Source organism: Uranotaenia lowii, chromosome 1 (genome assembly GCF_029784155.1).
Source record: "Uranotaenia lowii strain MFRU-FL chromosome 1, ASM2978415v1, whole genome shotgun sequence".
Taxonomy (NCBI): Eukaryota; Metazoa; Arthropoda; class Insecta; order Diptera; family Culicidae; genus Uranotaenia; species Uranotaenia lowii.
In genome coordinates this window covers 186,842,299-186,863,668 of record NC_073691.1, presented here as the reverse complement: position 1 = coordinate 186,863,668, position 21,370 = coordinate 186,842,299, and the positions used below count along the sequence as shown (strand labels likewise).

Genomic DNA, 21,370 nt, shown 5'->3' with positions numbered 1-21,370 from the left:
CTATATTGTGGTAGCACTAATAAAAATCAAAAAGAAAATTCTCAAACCAAAAAGAGAATTTACCCTCATCAGTCTCAGAATTTTTTCACCCGTTTGAGTTGGTGGAGTGTCAATTTGACACTTCTGACTAAAAGTGGTATATCTATTTTGTTTCTCTACCGATTTATTTATAGTTTTGGAAACCTCGTAACGTAATTCAAATATATTTTCCAGACAACATTCAGCTCGAACATTTCAATTTTCCGTTGTTCAAAATCTAAAAAAACCCGAAAATACTTGATTCGGAAAATGACTGTAGAATGTGATTACACTACTATAATTGGCATGAAATTTAATTTTTGGTGAATATAATCTCATTGCGAGATTCTTGCGTTAATATACTCGAAATCCAAAGCAAAGCTGAGTTTAAGTGTAAGAAAATCTGAGAAATTCCAAATTGATAAAAATTTCTAAAAACATCTGCCTTCAAACATTTGTCATAAAATCTGTGCTTCGTATTTTGAGAATCTCAAGATGTGAAAATGTGTCAAATCAAGTCAACTTTCCAATCCACTTTTCAAATTTTTTCTACTGTGACTGAAACAAATAATTCATTGATTGAAAAAAACGGTTTTTACACTACTTTTTCAAATTTGTTGTGGTCATGATCTTAAAATTTCTAAATAATTATTCCTTCTGCGTAATGTAAAGCTTCTAACTTCAACTTTCTTGGACACTAACTGGACATTTTTTTAACATTCCATTGCTAATCTACAGTATTTTTTCCAAAGCATGTTTTTCAAATTTTTTTTGATTTTGAATAACGTAAAAAAATGGTTGCAGCTGAATATAGGGCTTTTGCTACACACACATACAAGAGGTCTGTTGAGCACACATCAATGGTTTTTATAAGCGGAAAAAGTAAAATTGAGCTAAAATGTGGTTTTAAACTTAAATGAATGTGCCTTTTCCAAAAAAACAAATCCAATAAGTATACTTCGAATCATTGGCTAACAAGTGGAAACAATTAGGTGAATATTTGATTGAGTAGCAGTGCAGAAACTAGCAGAACAAAATGGAAAAAAACCCTATAATGTTTGTAAGGTACATTCAAGGGTTCCCCCAGATCTTTTGGTGAAGTATTAAGGTCTATCTTTTAGAAGTTTGAACCTGGAGGATAAAGCTAAGTGTTTTTGTTGCGGAATTTATAAAGATCTTTGGCAATATTTCCTCTGCATCCTCAGGAAACGATCGTATCCTGAACAGAATCTTAATTTTCTCAGAGAACCTCACTCGAAATCAGAAAACAAATTTGCAAACTAATAAACAAATGCATCGGCTTCTCAAAAATGTGCTGTATATTGAAAACATTTCGATAGTTTTCAAAAATAAATTCGAAAACTAACTTTTTCCTTCGAATCTATTTATTTTGCATTCAGCTGTCATATTTGTAAGCCGTTGGACGCTTACTAATACTAATGCACTGTGCAAAAGCCATATTGCCTTGAAAACATATTTTACTTATATTACGAGATTTTCAAAAATATAAATTATGTAAAAATCGGTAGAGAAACAAGAGACATATAGCGATTTTAAGCGAGGAGTATCAAATAGACAATCAAGGACTGGTAAAGGTGTTTTACCATTCTGGGCATTCAGAGTGCATAAAAAAAGGTAATACAGAACAAAAGATTTTATGAATTTATTGAGGGTCCCGAAGAATTTTTTTTATGCACCTGAATAAAGATACAAGCCGCCAAACTTCCAATAGTGTCATATTGACATTCAAGATAGGATTAGGGTTATAAAGTACGGTTTTTACACCACTTTTAGTCATTTTTTATGTCCATGATCTTAAAAAAGGTTTAAAAATTATTTTAACATTTGCAACATATACAAAGTGACAATTAACTTCTATAGTACTTTTTGAAAATGATTCGATGTCTGCTTAGTAATTTCGCCAAATTATTGGCTTTTCTAAAGTTTAGAGTTGTTTCTAAAGATGGCTAGGAAAGTGAAAACATTTGGCGCTGGTATTTTTATAAAATAATTTTTCCTTTCAAATACAGTGCGTTTGATCAAATATTTTGGAAAGATTAGTTTTTCCTTATAATTTTTAGGCAAAATTCGCGAGATTCTTACATAGCTTTAAGTACTGAAAATCATCAAGTTTCATTTATAAATGAGCAGTTTAAGATCAACATTTGAAGAATAGACGCCCACAAAAACTAGTTTGATTTTTGCAGATTTTCTGGTCAAAAATTAGAATATTCATTTGAAAGCTTCAATTGTGTGTAATTGTTTCTTTAAAAGTTGAGAGCAAATCGGGTGCAGAATTGATATTAGATACCTATGAATGTATATTTCAATGCATTGAAAAAAAAACCGGCCTTCGGATAAAAATAAGTGAACACATTTCACCATTCCATTCACTTGTCACGAGTTGATTTTTAACTGTCGTGGAAAGACAAATCTATCGCAATGTTTGACCGGCTTCACTTCGCAAATCAGTATTCCAACCGTCCATGATTTATTGTTAACGTGTATTAACTTGTAGCTTTTAATGATAGCTTTTACTATTGAATCAATATATACAGCTGACAGATACACACGTATTGCCAATAACAAAAAGCATTAAACTCAAACCAGCCCTTGAGAACTCTTAGAACATTTTGCTCTTAAATTTATCATAAATACTCACTTTCATAAATAAAAGCATCGTTAGACACAAAAAGTCAAATGTGAACTTTCGTGTGTTAAGTTGTGACTTTAAGGTTCCGGATATTTTTGTTAAAATTCTCTCTGTGAGCGCAATAGTTCAAATTTAAAAATTAATTAAAAATTAAAAAAAACAATGAAAAAAAAGAGATTTTTAAATAAGACTTTTGTCTGCCTCAGTATACAGCCAGTTTTGCAATGTTTCACAATGGAAGCTGAATCATTTCAGTGGTCAATCAATGGAGGAGCTAATTGAAACTGCCCGTTTTAATTCGATAATATTGGTATTATCGGTATGTTGATTTTTTTTTAAAATTTTGAAATATTTGTTTGTACTGAAATAAGCTAAAAAAATGTTTAAATAAACTCCAATTTATGGCCCTAATGCAGTAGAGGGTTAAAAGAGGATTAACTGAAATCTGACTGAAGAGCACATAAGAGTAATCATCACATCAACCCTTTTAATCGAAGCCCCAAGAAATATGACATGAAAGTCCTGCGGTAGCAAATTCTCATTTGAAAAGCAATTCATCAATCTTAGCGAAAAATTTCAACAAATAATAAGCTACCAAGCACAATTAATCTCACACAGTCCTCCATGATTCCAAAACATAAATCCACCTTTCCACTATCGACTCCCTGCAAACGTTAAGCCTGTAAGGTGAAATCCATGTGTGTTTCCGTCACTCAATCTTGGAAACATCATTTCAAAGATTTCCTCGTTCCCAGCCAACGCCCAGCGTTCGTTTCCATTCGCATTTAAGATAAAGGAAAAAGCTGTCAACGTTGAGGAATTAGCTGATAGTCTCATATGGGTACTTTGGAAAATGTGTCACCCAAATTACGTCTTCTGCTGACTGATTTCAGCTCTAAACAGACGATGTCTCCGACTTTTTCCGCGTGTCTAAGCTCTGGCGAAAAAAAGGCCAACGACCAAACCTCAACATCTCCGATTCGGAAATGTTGCTGAGAAAAGTATGAAACAAAGCTACAGTGATCCATTCAAGTATTCTAGATTCTAGATCGGCAGACGGGATCCGTACCGGTGGGCAAAGAAATGGGTACCGGAGTGCGAGAGAAAAACATCAAAGGGGGAAGAATGATTGATGATCTTCGGCGGCTGTGACTCGGTCCCTCTGTCTACCAGAGGAAATTCGGGGATTCCAAAGGTTTTTGCGTAGGTATATACACAGGCAGCCGGTATGGAAAAAAACACAAATCTACGGCAACAAACGGTCGGTTTTGTGTAATGCGTCTCATTCACGTTTTTCCTCGACAGTTGCCTTTACAAAACCTGAATCGATTCGGGGAAATGCCAAGCCGGTATGGAGTTTATGTACGTGTCCTTTGCATTTTTTCCCCAGATTGCCAATTTCGATGAGATAATGACCTTTCGGATTTGGTTAAACGAGAGTCTCGTAGCAGCAGCTGTTGAAGCATCCCTGGTGTGCTTCTCGGTGGGCGACAATCGTACACACGCATGATTCACAGGTTGGAACAGCATTTTGATGCAGAGTGAAACATTCCTAAAATTAAAATTAAAACACTGTAATCTTACTATACACTTTAAAATATAATGAAACTCTCAGTTATCTTACCGAAAGGGCACCTCATTTCGTTATACCATTATAGCCATTTGCGAGAAAAAAAACTCAGAAAAAAGAACTAGTTAAAATTTACGTGCATTCTTGAATTAAATTATGTAGGTTAACCTGTACTCACTGTTCTGTATTTTCACCAAATATTAACGATTACGGGAAGCTTCCTTCGGTAAAATCCTAGCAGGCTTTCCCTACGATGCGTGGCGAAAACTTCGAGCACGTACCAAAACATACACAACACTGGGCAAGGACAACTTCGACTGCATTCCGTTCGCGCCCGAAGACAAACATGTAATGAAACCGAAAAAGTCATTCTCGCCTACCGGCTGCCATGCCACCCGAATGCCCCCTACCTTACTACTGGCCAAATACGAATGACGATGAGCGGAAGCTTTTGCAATTTTTATGGCCTAGGGTTCCCAAATTGCTTGAGAAGAATAATACAGAATTAAATCCATTATTGAGAATGTTTTGAGAAAACAAAATAAGTTAATTCAAATTTTAACCGTGTTAATTTAAAAGAAAATGTGAACTTTGTTTCTTAATTTAGGAATAAAAATTCAAACTAAAAATAACACTGTTCATCTTATCGCAAAAAAACAAATATTTTCAGTGGTTGTGTGTACATTTTATCCGTGAAAAAGTTCGAAACTCATTAAAACTTAAATTCAACACCAACATACTAGGCCCTAAATCGAAAACCGGCGTATTTACTATACGGAATGTTTAAGAGCTGGTTTTTTAAATTAATCAAAATTTGCTCTACATCTTTGAATATAGCATCTTGAATTCAATTTTCCTCTAGGGTGGACCTTAAACTATTTTTGACGAAAAGGTTAAAAATAGACAAAAAAAAAACAACATTGCGAAAACAGAAAGTGATACATATTGTAGATATGATCTGGAGAATGTACAGAATAAAAATTGAAGTAATGAAATAATAATAAAAACATGTGACAACACTGAACTAAGAGCTTCAAAGTGAAAATAAAAGCACAAATCAGTTATTGGTCCAATCTTGTGAGTGCCCAGCAAACATTTTTGCAGGTGTATTCTTATGCTGTTTTTATATACGTTCCATATATATTATAGAATGATCGTATGAAAGTTCAAAACAGCATTTACCTACCTACCTACATACACAAATTTCATTTTTTTTTTTCTGAAGCGATAACAACTAAAGCAATTGGGCGTTATCCGACACCTTCTTCGTACCGATCGGAAGAATGCAAGAGAGCGTAAGATTTAGCTTTCACAGTCTTCAAATCGTTGCCAGCAACCATATTTCAAGTTTTCTCATTGGTCAATATAACTCAATTCCCATCTGATTTTTAACCATATGGATGCACTTCTGATTGCGGAGAGAACACAACAATGATTCTCTCACTTAAAGCCCGCGCGATAGCAAAATCATTTCAAAATTTACAAACATGGCGAACTTTCTTTTATATCCGATTTAAACTGACTCCAGACGACATTTTATACGATCCTTTCTCTATGCAGTTGGAATTGCGGTTCGCAACATCATTGTAAACGACTTTAGTTTCATATTTGCTGGGTGACGGGCTTGTTAAAGCTAGATTCTTAATAATAAATGAGATTAATCGTCAGTTCACAACAATGGCGTAGTTGGTACGAAGAGCGCAGATTGGAAAGGCTGCTGCTTAGTGTGTTTGGAATGATGTCAGTTCCGGTAAATAAGACGCTGCCTTGTTTGTTTAAGAAGCGCGGATTAGAAAGACGCTTCTCAGGTTGTTAGGTTGAAATGATGCGAGTTTCGGTAAATAAGAAGGAGTGAAATAACTTGCGCAGAATTGAAAGATTGCTGTTTGTTTGTTTTATGATGATGTCAGTTCTGGAAAATAAGACGCACTGAAGAAGCGCAGATTAGGCTGCTGCTATGTTTGTTTTGAAAAGATGCCAGTTCGGGTAAATAAGATAAACTGAAGAAGCAGATTAGAAAGGATGTCGCTTGTGGTTCCGGTAAATGAAATGGACTGTAGAAGCGCAGATTTGAAAGGCTGCTGCTATTGTAAGGATGCCAGTTTCGATAAATAAGACGGAAAAAGCATAGATTAGAAAAACTGCTGATGGGTTTTTTCTGTTCCGGTAAATAAGACTGAGAAGCGCAGATTAAGAGAGTGTTGCTTGCTTTTTTATGATGATGTCAATTCCGGAAGATTAGAAAGGATGTCGTGAGGGGGGAATCGATAAATTGATGAATTATTGAATTGTAACTTTCTTCACTAAACTTCAAACCACTGATAAGTTGATATTACTCCCCCTGCATAGGAGAAAACTATTGATCGCCATAAGCTCCTTGCGCCAACTAGCTCATCTTTCCCGAAGTTTCGTTCCCGACCGTGTAATGATACCAATAACTTAATTTCGATTTTTTCGTAAATCATTTAATTTTCAATTGATAATTCGTAAATATTTTTCATGATGAGTTTGAAAATTATAGATGCATAGAGTTTAGAGTTTAGAAGAAAACTATAGGTGTAGAAAATGAGCGGGTAGAAATTTTTAAGAAGCATTTTCATCACATACTTAATTTTTGTTCAGCACGGATCAACTATTTTCAATTGTTTCTCAAATTTTGAAAATCCATCTATAATTTTTAGAATCTTGAATTGTTCTCACTTCGAGATTATAGTTCACCGATGAACCCGTAAATATTAATTCTCAAAGTTTTTCGAACTTTCGAAAATTTTATCCAAAGGGGAAAACTGAAGAAAATTCAGATAATCTAAAGAGTATATTCTTTAATAAAATGCCTAGATTACCACCAGAAGATCCTTTTTTAAAGAACTGCTATTTTTTAAATCTATGACTTTTTTACATTTGCTAAAAAAAGCTCTTAAAAAAAGTTAAACTTCAATTTATTATGAAGTCATTTTTTTAATTTTATTATCCTAATGATTAGAATCGTTTTTTTTATAAGAAGAACTAATTTTCATATGAGGCCCTTGGAGCCAAAGGGGTATAAGTGCATGAAAGCTTATTTTGAGAAAACACGCTTTTGAGTTGTGGTGTTTGGCAATTTTCCATATATTTTCCGAAAATTTGTATTTTGCTTTGGAACCCAAAAGTATGTAAAAAAATTTCAAAAAATCTGAAATAACCATCAAATATACTTTGAATTATGGAGAATCGTTTGGCATCATTAACTCAAAATCGACCATTTGGTCACTTATACCCCTTTAGCTCTGAGGGCCTCATATGTAGGTATGTTTCAAATTTTGTTCCTCAAATTTCAAAGCTCAATGAATCTATACATTTCAACCATCGGGACCTTTGAGACAGGCTGGAATTTCAATATTTTTTTCTACGTGTCATTAGAACACGTGGAGTAATTTTTGAATGCTAGTGCCATCACTACCAGTGTATCAATCACTTACTTAGCACTTAAGACACGAACCTAAGGTTGATGGAAATGTGGTTCAGTGTTATATCAGTTTATCAGTGTTTACATTCTGTTTTCGATAGAAATGATCATAGAGAATACACTTTTATTACCGTGCTCTTGTTTCATTTCCTTTAGTGTTTTCAGTTAATTTAAGGGCTTATGCTACATAAATCTTATTGATAATTTTCAAATTTTCCTCGAAATTAAACATTTTTGCCAAAATTTGCCATGACTGTGTGAGGAGAATTCGACTTCGGGAAAGAATCAAGTCGTATCGAGCTAGAAAACAGCCAAACAGAATCGTGTGGCCAATACCCGTGCTCGGATGTTATACGACCAGGTGCTGGCCAAGTTTGAAGGGAGTCTTCTGATGGACGATGAAACCTATGTCAAGACTGACTTCGGGCAAATCCCATGTCAAAAATGCTACTTGCAGCTGTGGCAAAAAAATGTTTTCTTTACAAATAAGACATTGTTTAAAAGACATACACCGTCTTAGCCGATTTAGGCTTTACAGACTGAATAAATGACGTGGACAACTAAAGATTAACATTTAACACCCAGTACCGAGATGGGAACCGAACCCATGCCATCAGTGGGCCAGCGATTCGTCTTACAACGCTAACCATTCGACCACCGAGACGTACATTGTCGTCGGAACTATACCAAAAAGAGTGTTTCCTTAAACGAATGTGGCTGTTCATTCGATCCCAATACCATCCCGCCATATTTTGGCCAGATTTGTGAAAGGGGTCAGTTTGTTCAGAAAAATCTTAACCCACCCAACTGCCCCCAGTTCCACCCTATTGAGTAATACTGGGCAATCATGAAGAGGAGACTCAAGGCAAAAGGAAATGTTGCCAAAGACATCAACCAGATGAAGATAGCCAAGTTGGATCTCATTGGCCTTAGGCAGAAGTCGTGTAATATATGCGCAACACAAATAAAAAAAAAATCAGATGAAGACCTGGTGGAATAAGTTAGCTAAAACGATGGATGAAGCATGACATGACGAATAAAAATCGAAATCGTGACGAATAAGTTAATCCGTATTTTTTCTAAAAAGTATGAAGAAAACATTACATTTGTATAAAAAAGATCTTGAATTTAATGTTAAATAACTGTAATACACAAGGAATATTTGAATAAGGTAGTGCCGAGAGCCATATTGGGTTTTTTTATGACGTCACAAAAACGATTGTATCGAAAATTTATATGAGAATGGTAGGAATTTCAAAGAAAAACACGTTTTAGAACGAAAATGAATTCCAATTTCACTATTTTATGAAGGTTTTTGGTCCTTTGAAGATTGCATTATGTTTTTTTCCTTATTTTATTAATGAATGCAATGTCGCCTTGAAGCTAAAACGAGCAAAAATGAAGCAAAATCAGCTTTTAAAAGATCCAGCTGGTAGATATTGAGTGTTCAACTGATTGTCATGATTATAATTCAACCGGTTCACCATGTACAATTCATATGTAGAACAATTAACATCAAAAAATGATCAGTTAAATTAGTTAAATCAGTTACTAAAATACCATAAAAGATTGTTGTTTTGCATAAAAATTTGTGTCTAGATCACTTTGCTGTAATAAGGAGCTTAAAAAGCACTGACTTGAATACTTTGAAATAATTTTAAAGTTTTACAAATTTCAGAGGTGAAAATCCACCATTTTTTCTTACTTCGGTGGTCTATTTTGGACAAAAAATATTCGGAAATACAACTTTTTTGTACCGATCTTGAAGAGCAAGAATCCTTCCACAATAACATGTTATCAAAGTGGAAAATTTCCAGCAGATTCTTCGAATTATCAAGTTTTCTAGTAAATTAAAAGATTTGTCGTGATTGTGACGTCTCAGCCTGTACCAATACTAAAGCAAGGCTGCCTTGGCACTACCTTCTTTAAATATCCCTTGTGTAATACAGGTTTTTTTTGTTCCAATTCTATCTGAAACAAGCTTTACATAAAACAGTCAATCTTTAATTTTTCACTTTCACAATGACGAGATATATCATCCAACAGCATAAAATCCCCGAAAAAAAAATCACTTTTCGAATCTTTTTTTTAAAGCCACCCTTTCCAAATTGGTAATAGGCGATGGAAGCGAAAAGCTATTGTTTTAATGATGTAACCCGTAAGATCTGTCTTATCAAAATTTGTAAATTCAACACCGGATAATTCCAAATATCGTGGTATGGTTACCCTGTGAATGCTAGTATACAATCAAAGCAACCTCGATGCATACTTTGAAACCTTCACCCCACTCCTGATGTGGTTCAACCATCAACACCCAGAGCTTTTCCTCCCACCGTTCGAACTTGATAGCAGTACCAAAACCGGCCACAAGATGGCAGCCCAATGTTCGAACACAATCCCCTTCTACGAGTGCGACCCAAGAACGTTTTCCCCAGAGACCCCTCAATAGGGCTAGATCCGTCTCTCCGTCCTAAAGTAGTTACCAATCCAGAGCCAACAACAGCTAAACCAGGAACCAGGATGTTGGGTTTCTTCTTTTGTCGAGCGGCCCAAAAATAAGCTCTTTATTCACGCGGCGCGGTTCAATTTTCCATCCCCGAAAGGTTGTGCCCGACGGTTTAGGTTGGTTGGTTTTTTGTTCAGCCGTTTTTCTTTCACTCGGAAAGCCTTCGCGTTCTTCCCTTTTTTTTCATGGCTGCCGGAATCTTCCTAGAGATGAATGGATGGTTGGAACGGAGGAAGCAAAAATCGTGTCATGAAAAGCCGAATCCAAGCAGCGAGCGTAAGTATCTACATCTATCGTCGTCGTCCCCGGAATGGGATTCCTACTTCCTTATGCTGGCTGGCTGGCTGGCTCGTCACTTTGCCGGAGCCGGAATACGCAACATAATTAATCATTACATTCTATTGGGTGGATTGACCTATAAATGTTGACAGAATCGTTGCCTTTGTTGTTGTTGATGCTTCTTCTTGATTCTCGTTTTTTTCAAATGGTGACGTTATTGGTGTAATGTGACAGCTTTTCGTGTTGGCTGTGATACGGATCTTTTTATTGTCTTGAGGAATGCCAATTTTATTGGTTAGATAACATTTCCTCGATTCGGTAATCAATATTTATGCCACATAAAATTTAAAGACATTTGAAAAAAAAAACGCATGTTTGATTTTGATCTCTTGAAATGATACCCTTCCCCTTATTATGAGTTTTGAATCCAGAGTCTTAGTTCTGATTTTTTTTTTATTTCTGGATGCTGAATTTGTTGATCCTGTATCCAGAATCTATAGTACTTGATTCTCATCTTTATATGATTGACATCTGAATTGAGGCTCTTGAAGCTAAAGGGCTATAAGTGCATAAAAGCTTATTTCGAGGAAACACGCCGTTTAGTTGTTGTGTTTCGTCATTTTCCATACATTTTTTGGAGAATTGTATTTTTCTATCGAACGCAAAAGTATGTAAATAAAACTCTGAAAATCTGAAAATGTCACCAAATATAGTTTGGAATCTGAAAAATTAGTTGGCAGTATTAACTCAAAATCGATCATTTTTGTACTTATACTCCTTTGGCTCTGAGGGTCTCGATTAGAATTGTGTATTTTATGTGCTTTCGCAATTTTGAATTTTCTTAACAAATTTTCAAATGGAACGAATCGGTTTTGACCTTCAAAATCATAATTATAAATAAAGTCTAACAGTTTATGAAATTTTAATTCATGAGTGTGATCCAGATATTGCGAACTGCAAATTTTAGACAGAATAATCAACAACTAAGAATTCAGATACTCTATCAGATCAGAATAATAAAAATAATTAGGATTCCAAAAATCTTTTAGATAAAAATTTGATTAAAGAATTTTAATTTCAAATAAAAAAAGATGATGAAAAATGTACAATTTGAATGACAATTTCACCATATTTTAGATGTAAAACCTAAGTACTGGGTTTTTATTCTCTAGTCTAAATTTAAAACTTTCATCAGTTCCAAATGCTACCTTGGGCTCAATTTCCTACCACAAATGAAGCGCTACATTCCTCTCCAAACCTAGGTGCGAACTCAACTGCCGACGGCAAACAAATCTCAGACAGATTTTCGCACCTCAGCACGTGTCCGCGTGTCGACATTCTCGAACGGATGATAAAGGAAGATAAATAATCTTGCAACCCCCGGGGTTGAATTTTTGCGAATCCGATATTGGCACAACAGAAAAAGGGTCCTCAGCTCGGATTGTACCTTTGCCATTCTATGCTGTAACGTGAGATGCAATTTTAAATCAGATATCATTGATTTAACTAGCTTTGAGTTAACCACAAATTTATGTACCAGAAAATCGAGCCAAAATTGTTACATGAGAAGAAGGGAGTTGGTATGTGATTGTTCTAAAATGTTTTATCTTAAAATCAATGTTAATTTGAATTCAAACTGCAATATTTTGAATTGAAGCCTCATAATTAAAAAAAAACACTAACATGAGTCTAATGTCTCGATCTTAAAATTTATAATTATTATTAATAAGTACAGTGTGACAAAAAAGTTCCCGTACTTTTTAAAAATCGTATCCCTACTTGAAAATTATTCAAATCGAATCAACTAAACAACTAGTAACATTCTTTGGAAACTTGCTAAAAACGGGACAGGAGTGTAGAGAGATGAGATGTAGAAAATAAGTCAAATTTAATAAAAATAAAATAAAATAATAGTTGTCAACACTAAACACTGAAGATAACTCTGAATCGAGAACCGCCAGAATCGTTAAATCACGACAATGGCGTGGTTGGTAGATCAAGGACAGAGAACGCAGATTGTCATGGGTGCTGCTACGAAAAAATTGTTTCTGATTCGATCTCCGGTATAAAGACGGATTGGCACAGGGAGCACAGATTTTAAAGGCTGCTGCTACGAACAAAATTGTTTCTGATTCGGCCCCTGGAAAAAGACGGATTGGCTTAGGAAGCGCAGTTTCTAAAGGCTGCTGCTGATTGATGGTTTAATTTTGGCTTTCCGGAGGAAAAAGAAGGAATTGGGATAAGAAGCGTAGATTTTTAAGGCTGCTGCTGACTGTTTGTGTTGGTTCGGCCTATCGAGGGGAATAGACGGAATTGGCTTAGGCAGATTTTCAGGCAGCTTCTGCTGATTGTTCCCTTTGATTTGGCCTTCCGGAGGCATAAGACGGAATTGGCTTAGCAAGTGAAGATTTTTGAGGCTGCTGCTGTTGATTGTTTGTGTTTTTTTGTTTCGATTATAGTCGTTTTACCATCATTATGGCATTCGCGACTTTATCAACGTTGCAGTTGGCGGATCGTTATTGAATAACTTATCCGGTACAACTGTGTTCGATGTTTACTCTTGGGCTCGAACTCGCGGACATCTGCTCAGGAGACAACAGACTTGCCAACTGAGCTATATCACAAGCCCATGATTGTTTGTGTTGATTTGGCCTTCCTGTAAAAAAAGACGGAAGGCTTAGAAATCGCAGATGTTGCGGCTGTTTGTATGCTTTGATTTGATTTTTTGGTGGAAAAGACGGAATTGGCTAAGGAAGTGCAGATTTAAAGGCTTTTGCTGCTGATTGTTTGCTTTTAATTGGCCTTCTAATGGAAAAGACAGAATGGCTTTGGCAGCGTCGATTATTAAGACTGCTGCTTATTGTTTGTTTTGGTTTGGCCTTCCGGTGGAATAAAACGGAACTGGAAGCGCAGGTTCATAAGGCTGTTGCTGCTGATTGTTTGTTATGATTTAGTTTTCTGGTGGAAAAAGGCAAATTGGATTCGGACGTGCAAATTTTCAGGCAGCCTCTGTTGATTGTTTGCTTTGATTTGGCCTTTGATTACAAAAGTCATAATTGGCTTAGGAAGTGTAGATTGTTAAGGCTGCTGCTGCTGATTGTTTGTTATGATTTGGCCTTCCGTTGGAAAATAAACCAAATAAGCCAAGAAAGCGCAGATATTTAAGGCTGCTGTTACTAATTGTTTGTTATAATTTGGTCTTCCTGTGGAATGAGAAAGAATGGTTTTGGAAACGCAAATTTTCAAGGCTGCTTCTGATTGTTTGTTTTGGTTTGCCCTTTCGGTGTAAAAAATGGAATTGGCGCAGAAAGTGCAGATTTTTAAGACAAATTCTGCTGATTGATTGTTTTGATTTCTCTTTCCGGTGGAAAAGAACGGATGGTCTTGGGAAGGTTTTTAAGGCAGCTTCTGCTGATTGTTTGTTTTGGTTTGGCTTTCCGGTGGAAAACGACGGAATTATCTTAGGGAGCGCAAATTTTAAAAACTGTTGCTGCTGATTGTTTGCTTTGATTTGGCCTCCCGGTGGAGAAAAAGAAGAAATTGGCTCAGGAAGCGCAGATTTTAAAGACTACTTCCGCTGATTGTTTGCTTTGATTTCACCATCCAGGGGAAAAGGTCGGATTGGTATAGGAACCGCTTTTTATGACTATTGCCACTGATTGTTTATTTTTATTTGGCCTTCTAGCTAGGAATGCTGTTTCTAATAATACTGTCGAATTATTCCAGCTCTCTTAGACAGAGACCGAGTGACAAGAAAAACACAGTATGGGTAAGCTGTTGCTTAGAATGATTTCGGATTGTTCCCGCTCTGGTTTAAAAAGCGTTTGCTTAGAATGGAATACAGAATTGAGATGAGAAATATTTGAAAAATAAAATTTAGAATTAGAGAAAAACAAATTTTAGTAAATAAAGATTCTAATGATAATAGACTTGAGAAGGAATGTAGAGATGAGATGAAGATTATGCAGAAATTTAATTTAAAATCATGATTTATAAAGTTTAGAATTCAGAATGTTTACATGTTAAGGCAGCTTTTCAAATCCTTTCTTATTGGATTGGAAAATCCCAATGATAAAAATGAATCCTTATCAGCACCCACATTTTGGTTTCAGGTTTTCATATAAAAATTGATATTTATAAAAATGCGGATTATGCTAATGCTATAAAAAATATAATAATTAAGGAACATCGATTTAAGAACACATACCGTTAACTGGAATAACTTTTATCAACATGAAATTTTCGCAGATAATCATCATTAACTAAGTATAAAGTTAAAATATCTGGAAACTTTTTAAATACGTTTGAAAGCCTATTTTGGTTTGAAAGCCTAAATTTGATTTTTATTAGAAGATTTTTGGTATTAATTACAATGTAATTTTAAAATCTTAAAGGCTCACAAACAAACATCTCTCCTGATCAAATTTAGACATTTAGGAGCAAATGGGCTGTTTTATGTGAAAGTTCAACTTTTTCATTTGTTTAGGTTTAGTTTAAGTGGTATTTTTATGGAAATTTGGTGATAATTTTTGAATATTAAAAAAACGGTGATTTTAGATGAGAAATCCCGTCTAGTAAAAATGGCTAAAATCCTATCAAATGCTTCAACTTGAAAAAAAAAAGAACATGGGAACAGTGCGAGGACCTAGGGGATCGCATGTAACACAAAATTTCATTTGTTTTTGAGGCCAAAAAAAAATTTGAGAAATCGGTAGTGAATTTTGAATAGGGCAAATGCGCCTAATGTAAACAAATGGAGTTATCAGCAGGGTGATAAAATACGTTCGGAAACCTACATTTTGAGTTTTCAACGTTAACTGAAAGATATTTGGTTTTCGAGAAATAAAGAAAACCAAATAAAATTTTTGCTGGGAGCTTATGGAGCTGTCAAACTTTGCCAAAAAGCGTTTTTCTCGAAACAGTGATGTTGGCGCATTCGCCGTATTCAAAATTCGATACCAAAATGTTTATAATTTTGACCCCTAGATGTATGGGGCCGTTCACTAATTACGTAAGTACATAGGGGGGGTGGGGGGGTTTCTCATTTGCTTACGATCTCTTATTAGGGGGGTAGGGGGGGGGGGTTTCCAAAAATCTTACGTAAGAAATGTTACATTGATAATTTGTCACAGCCATACGAAACCATATTACTCAGGTTTTATCTTTATTTATCACTACCTATTTGTTGGTAATTTTTGATGTTATATTATTAATATTTTAATCTCTTTTAATTAATAAAAAAGTTGCTGGTTCTTTAAATTTAATAGAGAACCAATTCAAACCAACATGTCACCAGAAACACTGAATCACATTATTTAAAAAAGATCGTCGCTATTCGCTTTTCATCATAACAATCTTTTGAATTGAGATATTTTTAGAAACAGAAAGGGAAATGGTGCGTTCTGACACCACGATTTGAAAACATTTTATTTCGAAAATGACTTCATCAAGTAGAAGTCTTTGAAAATCGATATGGGGGTTTTTAGATAATAAATTTCTAGACAGTTTTTTCAGTGATACCAACCAAGCCACTACCAACTCTAAATTTTACAAACTATTCACCAAAAAAAAAGTCGTAAAATTTTATCGCTTATCGCTGAAGTGAATCTCAGCTTTTAGGTTAATTAACAATTTATTGTCGTTAAACATTTTGCACCAATTCTAGTAGTACAGAAGAATATTTTTTTAAGGATTTTTATGATTTTAAGTTACAAAACAAAACTTTTTTTTTGATACCTTGTGCTAACCTGATCTGTCACTAGTTTTCTTTTTTTTTAATCGGAATTTAGATTTTTTAATGTTAGATTTTTTAATGTTTATTCGATTGTGGAAATTTATTGAAAATTATTATAACCCCGAACATGCTATGTCCTTAAAACTTAATGTTTTCTATAATCGTTTAAGACATTTCATCTGTTGTTTTGTATAAATTATGCTTTTCAAATGCAGTTATTAAGTTTTACTTAAAAAAGGCTCTGCTTTGAAGCATGAATGACACATTTTTAATATTTTCTAGCTGGTTTTTGAAAAAGTCGAGTCAATTTTTATATAGAATTAAAAACGTAAGATCTTACTAGGGGGGGAGGGGGGGTTTCGAAAAATCTTACTTTGTCTTACCAGGGGGGGAGGGAGGGTTGAAAATTTCCTAAATTGTGCTTACGTAATTAGTGAACGGCCCCTATGCAGCAACATTGTCCATCTTTTGATTATAAAAGTTTTTGAAAAAAACGTTGAAAAAATCAGTTTAGTCCTAAAAAAATCAATGTTATTAATGTTTATGCCTTCTTTGCTAAATGGCATCATAAAAGTAGTTTTGAAGATGTTGAGGTACCTTAAAAACCATAGTGGTCAAAGTTACCCCGAAACTCGAAATTTGGTTTTATAACAAACATTTAATTATAACCACCAATGTCGTATGAATTTACTGCAATCCTGATAGCTGTACAAAACAGTAATAATTGCATAACTACAGCCTGTAGTCTACAGGGGCTAAACAACATAATTTTCAGTACTCTTTCGGTTGAAGGTTTTACATAAAAAATAGAAAACAAGTTTAAAACACATTAAGACTGCTTCATAGCTAATTCTTTTATATTTTTGTAAAAATTGTTCAACCAATGACTGTGAGATTTCAACTTATTCGAAAATGAAACTACATGTACACATTCATCGATTTGCTAACGTTTTTCCCCAATCCCGCCTTTAGGCTGGGTTTATATTTCAACTAACTAACTAACTAGCTAACTAACTTAGGTTAATTTTTTTTTTTAAACAATCCAGAATGACAGACCAATCTGCCAAAAAAAATTCAATTGAAAAACACATGAAAGAAGGATTTCTGAGACTGAGATAATTTGTTGAAAAATTTGCTTTGATCAATTGCCGTTTGCCATTGTTTCTTGTAATTTTACGAATAATCACATCCGAAAATAAAAAAAATGGTCGACACAACCACACAACAGGTCGTTTTCCAGTTTCTCAAGTTTTTAGCTTCTCTTAGAGCAAGTTCACTGGTGTTGGGAAAAAGTGGTAGAAATTTTAACATTTTGAAAATTTTACCATGCAAAAATGTTTTCAAGAACTTTGGGCACTGTATTTTTTTACAGCACTGTTTCTATTTCAGCCGAATGTGATAGAAATATTGCTATTTTTACATCACAGCATGCGAAAATACAACACGTGTTGTAGAAAAACTTGAAGGCCACAGATCTTGAAAATGTTTTTGAATGGCAAAATTTTCAAAATAAACAAAAAGGGACAAAATTTCTACCACTTTCTCCCAACACCAGTGAACTTGCTCTTAGGTGTAGATTATGACAACTGCTTGTCAAACAGTTGCCATTGGTATGGATTTTTAGATTAACTTGTTGTGAAGCATTCTGCGATAAAAAGGTAATTAAAATAATGCTAGACTTTGGTTTTGTGCCGATTTTATTAAACCCCGTCTAAAGGCGGTGTGGGGGTTTAAGAATGGTCGAGCAACAGCAAACGAAACGGAATTCTTGTGGAATCAACTGTTTTTTTTTATAAAAATCACAATAATTCTTCGGAAGCTGAAAATGTTTGCAAAAACCTGCTCTCGTTTACATGACAAAGAAATGTTCCACTACTAAAGGTTAAAAAAAATGCATTTTTTTAACAATCCATGTAGAACTTTATTTACACATTTTCATTACAATAAATCATCCAGTACTTTTGAACAAACCCTGCTCGATATGTACAATACAGGCACAAATAAATAGAAACAAACCTCACATCCCCCCTCTCTAGGGCAATCTCACAGACCAAACTGCTCAATCATTGGGCAACTGCCCAACCCCAGCAGCTGTGCAGCCGAATCGTAAAAATAACTGTCCAAATCCGCCGCCGATCCGTAGGAACCCATCAGCAGATCGGCAGTAGCATAACTATCATTACTGTTGCTGCCCGGCTCGTTCCGATTCGATTGTCCGGTTCCGTAACTTTCTCCCTCCAAGGTGGCAGCAGCGGCGCCCCACTGGATTGTGACAGATGGTGGAGGACTCGCTGTCGTTGTCCTTCCTTCTCCGGTGACGGATGACCCGGCTGCAAGGGTTATCGATTCCCGTTTGACAGCATCGACAGCCATCATCATCATCGGTGAGGGGTGAAATGAAGATGAGCCCCCGCAGGCTGGTGAACGACGGAGCAGCAGAAGTGATTCATCAATCGAAGAGTAACCGGACGACGACGACGACGTCGAACTGTGACTGCTACTGTCCAGTAGCGGGGTGGAGGAGCTTTCGGCGCCGGAATTGCCGGGCAAGTTGAGCAGGGTACCGATGAAGGAATCTTCCATCAAGGTTAAGGAGTTTGATTTGCTGCCATGGCCTACTGCAGTGGTTGAATGATGATTCATGAATGGCGGTAGTGGTGGATGAATGGCAGCGGGGGCGTAGGTCGAGTGGGCCATGAGTCGGTCCACAATTCTTTGGTGTCCACTGTTTGCATTGATGTTGTTGTTGGTTAGATTGTTAGCCACCGGATGCTGCTGGATCAAACCGTACAACTTTCCGTGATGGTTGTAGGGCAGATCCTTGCGGCTTGAGGTGGCGACTGCGGAAGAAGTTTTAACCGCTGCATATGTTGCTTCTTTGGAGGAACCCAAAGCCACAGCAGCGGAACAGGAGGAAGTTTCCTTTTTATGCTTCATGCGGCGATTTTGGAACCAAATTTTAATTTGTCTTTCCGAGAGCGACAGCTTTGTGGCGATCTCGATCCTCCTGGGACGGCAAAGGTACCGATTCTGGCGGAATTCCTTCTCCAGCTCGACCAACTGCAGGCTGGTGTAGGCGGTCCGGGAGCGTTTGGTTGCGGCGTACGAGGCTGTTGCTGTTGCTGCTGCTGAGGACGATTTCGGGGCGAAGGAGGCAGTGGTCGCATTAGTTATGCCATTGCTGCTACTACCGGTGCCACTCCTGGAAGCAACAGAGGGTGCCGAATGGATTTCTGTGGAAAAGACAGAAAGAGAAGGAGATCCGAAATAGTAAGAATTGGGATCGGTATATGGGATAAAAATAAAGAACATGTGTTTACGGCAAATGTGCTTCGCCACCGACTGGTTGCGCCACGAGGGTTGCTTTTTCGGTAGTGCGTCTCCTTGGGCAAACTTTATCCTACCCGGAGAAGATAGAATGTGTGAAGGCATCCAGCCAAGGGCGTGCGAAATCTGCAGAAACTTCAATCGAAAACTTTGAACTTTGAAGGTTCAGATTTTATGCAGAGATCAACCAAATAAACAAACTCTAGAAGGTTTGCAAATCATTTCAATAGACAATCATTAAAATCCGTGCAAAAATTTTGTTTTGTTGTTTGACAATTTTGACAATTTTGACAATTTTGACAACTTTGACAACTTTGACAACTTTGACAATTTTGACAATTTTGACAATTTTGACAATTTTGACAATTTTGACAATTTTGACAATTTTGACAATTTTGACAATTTTGACAATTTTGACAATTTTGACAATTTTGACAATTTTGACAATTTTGACAATTTTGACAATTTTGACAATTTTGACAATTTTGAAAATTTTGAAAATTTTGAAAATTTTGACAATTTTGACAATTTTGACAATTTTGACAATTTTGACGATTTCGACAATTTTGACAATTTTGACAATTTTGACAACTTTGACAATTTTGACAATTTTGACAATTTTGACAATTTTGACAATTTTGACAATTTTGACAATTTTGACAATTTTGACAATTTTGACAATTTTGACGATTTCGACAATTTTGACAATTTTGACAATTTTGACAATTTTGACAATTTTGACAACTTTGACAATTTTGACAATTTTGACAATTTTGACAATTTTGACAATTTTGACAATTTTGACAATTTTGACAATTTTGACAAATTTGGCAATTTTGACAATTTTGACAATTTTGACAGTTTTGACAGTTTTGTCAATTTTGAAAATTTTAAAATTGCAACCTGCGCCACTGCCCCTTTGGAGGATCCAAGAAGGGTGGACGATTTCTTGCGACTCGACCAAACTTTTCCCCGCATATGTCCCGGTATGTTATGGCCTCGCTCCAGGCGACCGACCCGGAGCATGAATGCGAATTCGTTTTATTATTCAGTAATTTCTGCCCTGATTTATTCACCTTTCAACGCAACGTGTTGGTCCTGGCCTGGCCCAGGAACTTCCATTCCCGTTCGTATCGGGGAAGCAGCGGTTCGGTTTTATAAATTCAAGATTACGTGCCAAGAAGCAATTTCAGAAAATATGGCATGTATGAGGCCAAATAGTGGGAAAAAAATCCCGCACAGATATTCGGTTCAAGAAGTGGTTAAACCTTTTTTCCTTCCCCACAAACAGACTCTGAGCGAAAGCAGTAAGAACACGTGAATAGCGGAAAGAAAATAGACAAATTACTGTAGGTAACTGCCAAGTCTCTCTCGTTTCAGGGTAAAGTTTTCCTTCTGGCCGGAAAGTCTTGGGGTGTGAGACCGATGATGGGCAGCCAGTCGGCCAGGGCGATGAGAAATGACGATGATAAATATGGCCATCAAAAACCCTCGACCCTTCCCGACATTTTCGTCGGGCTGATGTTCTTGTTGCTGTTGCTATTTTTGGTTCCTGATGTTGGCCATTTGATGGTTTGGTTTCGGATCATCATCGCCGGACAGTCGTCAACCACACAATAATAGGGCTAACCCGGAACGATTCCAAGGGATACCACAAACCGTAAGTCAGTAACTGTGCGCTCTCGGTTCGTCATCATTTCATCTTAATCATGAGGTGTGCGCTAGGTGAATTGCCAGGGGTATGCACTAGGATTTGGTTCAGTGATCAGTTTAGAGGGAGGAAAACAAGTTTTGGACGCTTCAAGTTAATACTTATTGAGGCACAGAACTATACCAAA

The 21,370-nt window shown here is 36.0% G+C and overlaps 1 protein-coding gene and 1 long non-coding RNA gene across 2 annotated transcripts in view; both read right to left on the bottom strand.

Moving 5' to 3' along the window:
- The window catches only part of LOC129740147 (homeotic protein proboscipedia), a 280,261-nt gene that overhangs the window by 133,750 nt on the left and 125,141 nt on the right, over positions 1-21,370 (bottom strand). The window lies entirely within an intron of this gene.
- On the bottom strand, positions 1,699-4,575 carry LOC129740180 (uncharacterized). The gene is made up of 3 exons (XR_008736135.1): positions 4,420-4,575; positions 4,296-4,362; positions 1,699-4,223 (listed from the first exon to the last, which is right to left on the bottom strand). It is a non-coding gene; the product is annotated as an uncharacterized LOC129740180 (long non-coding RNA).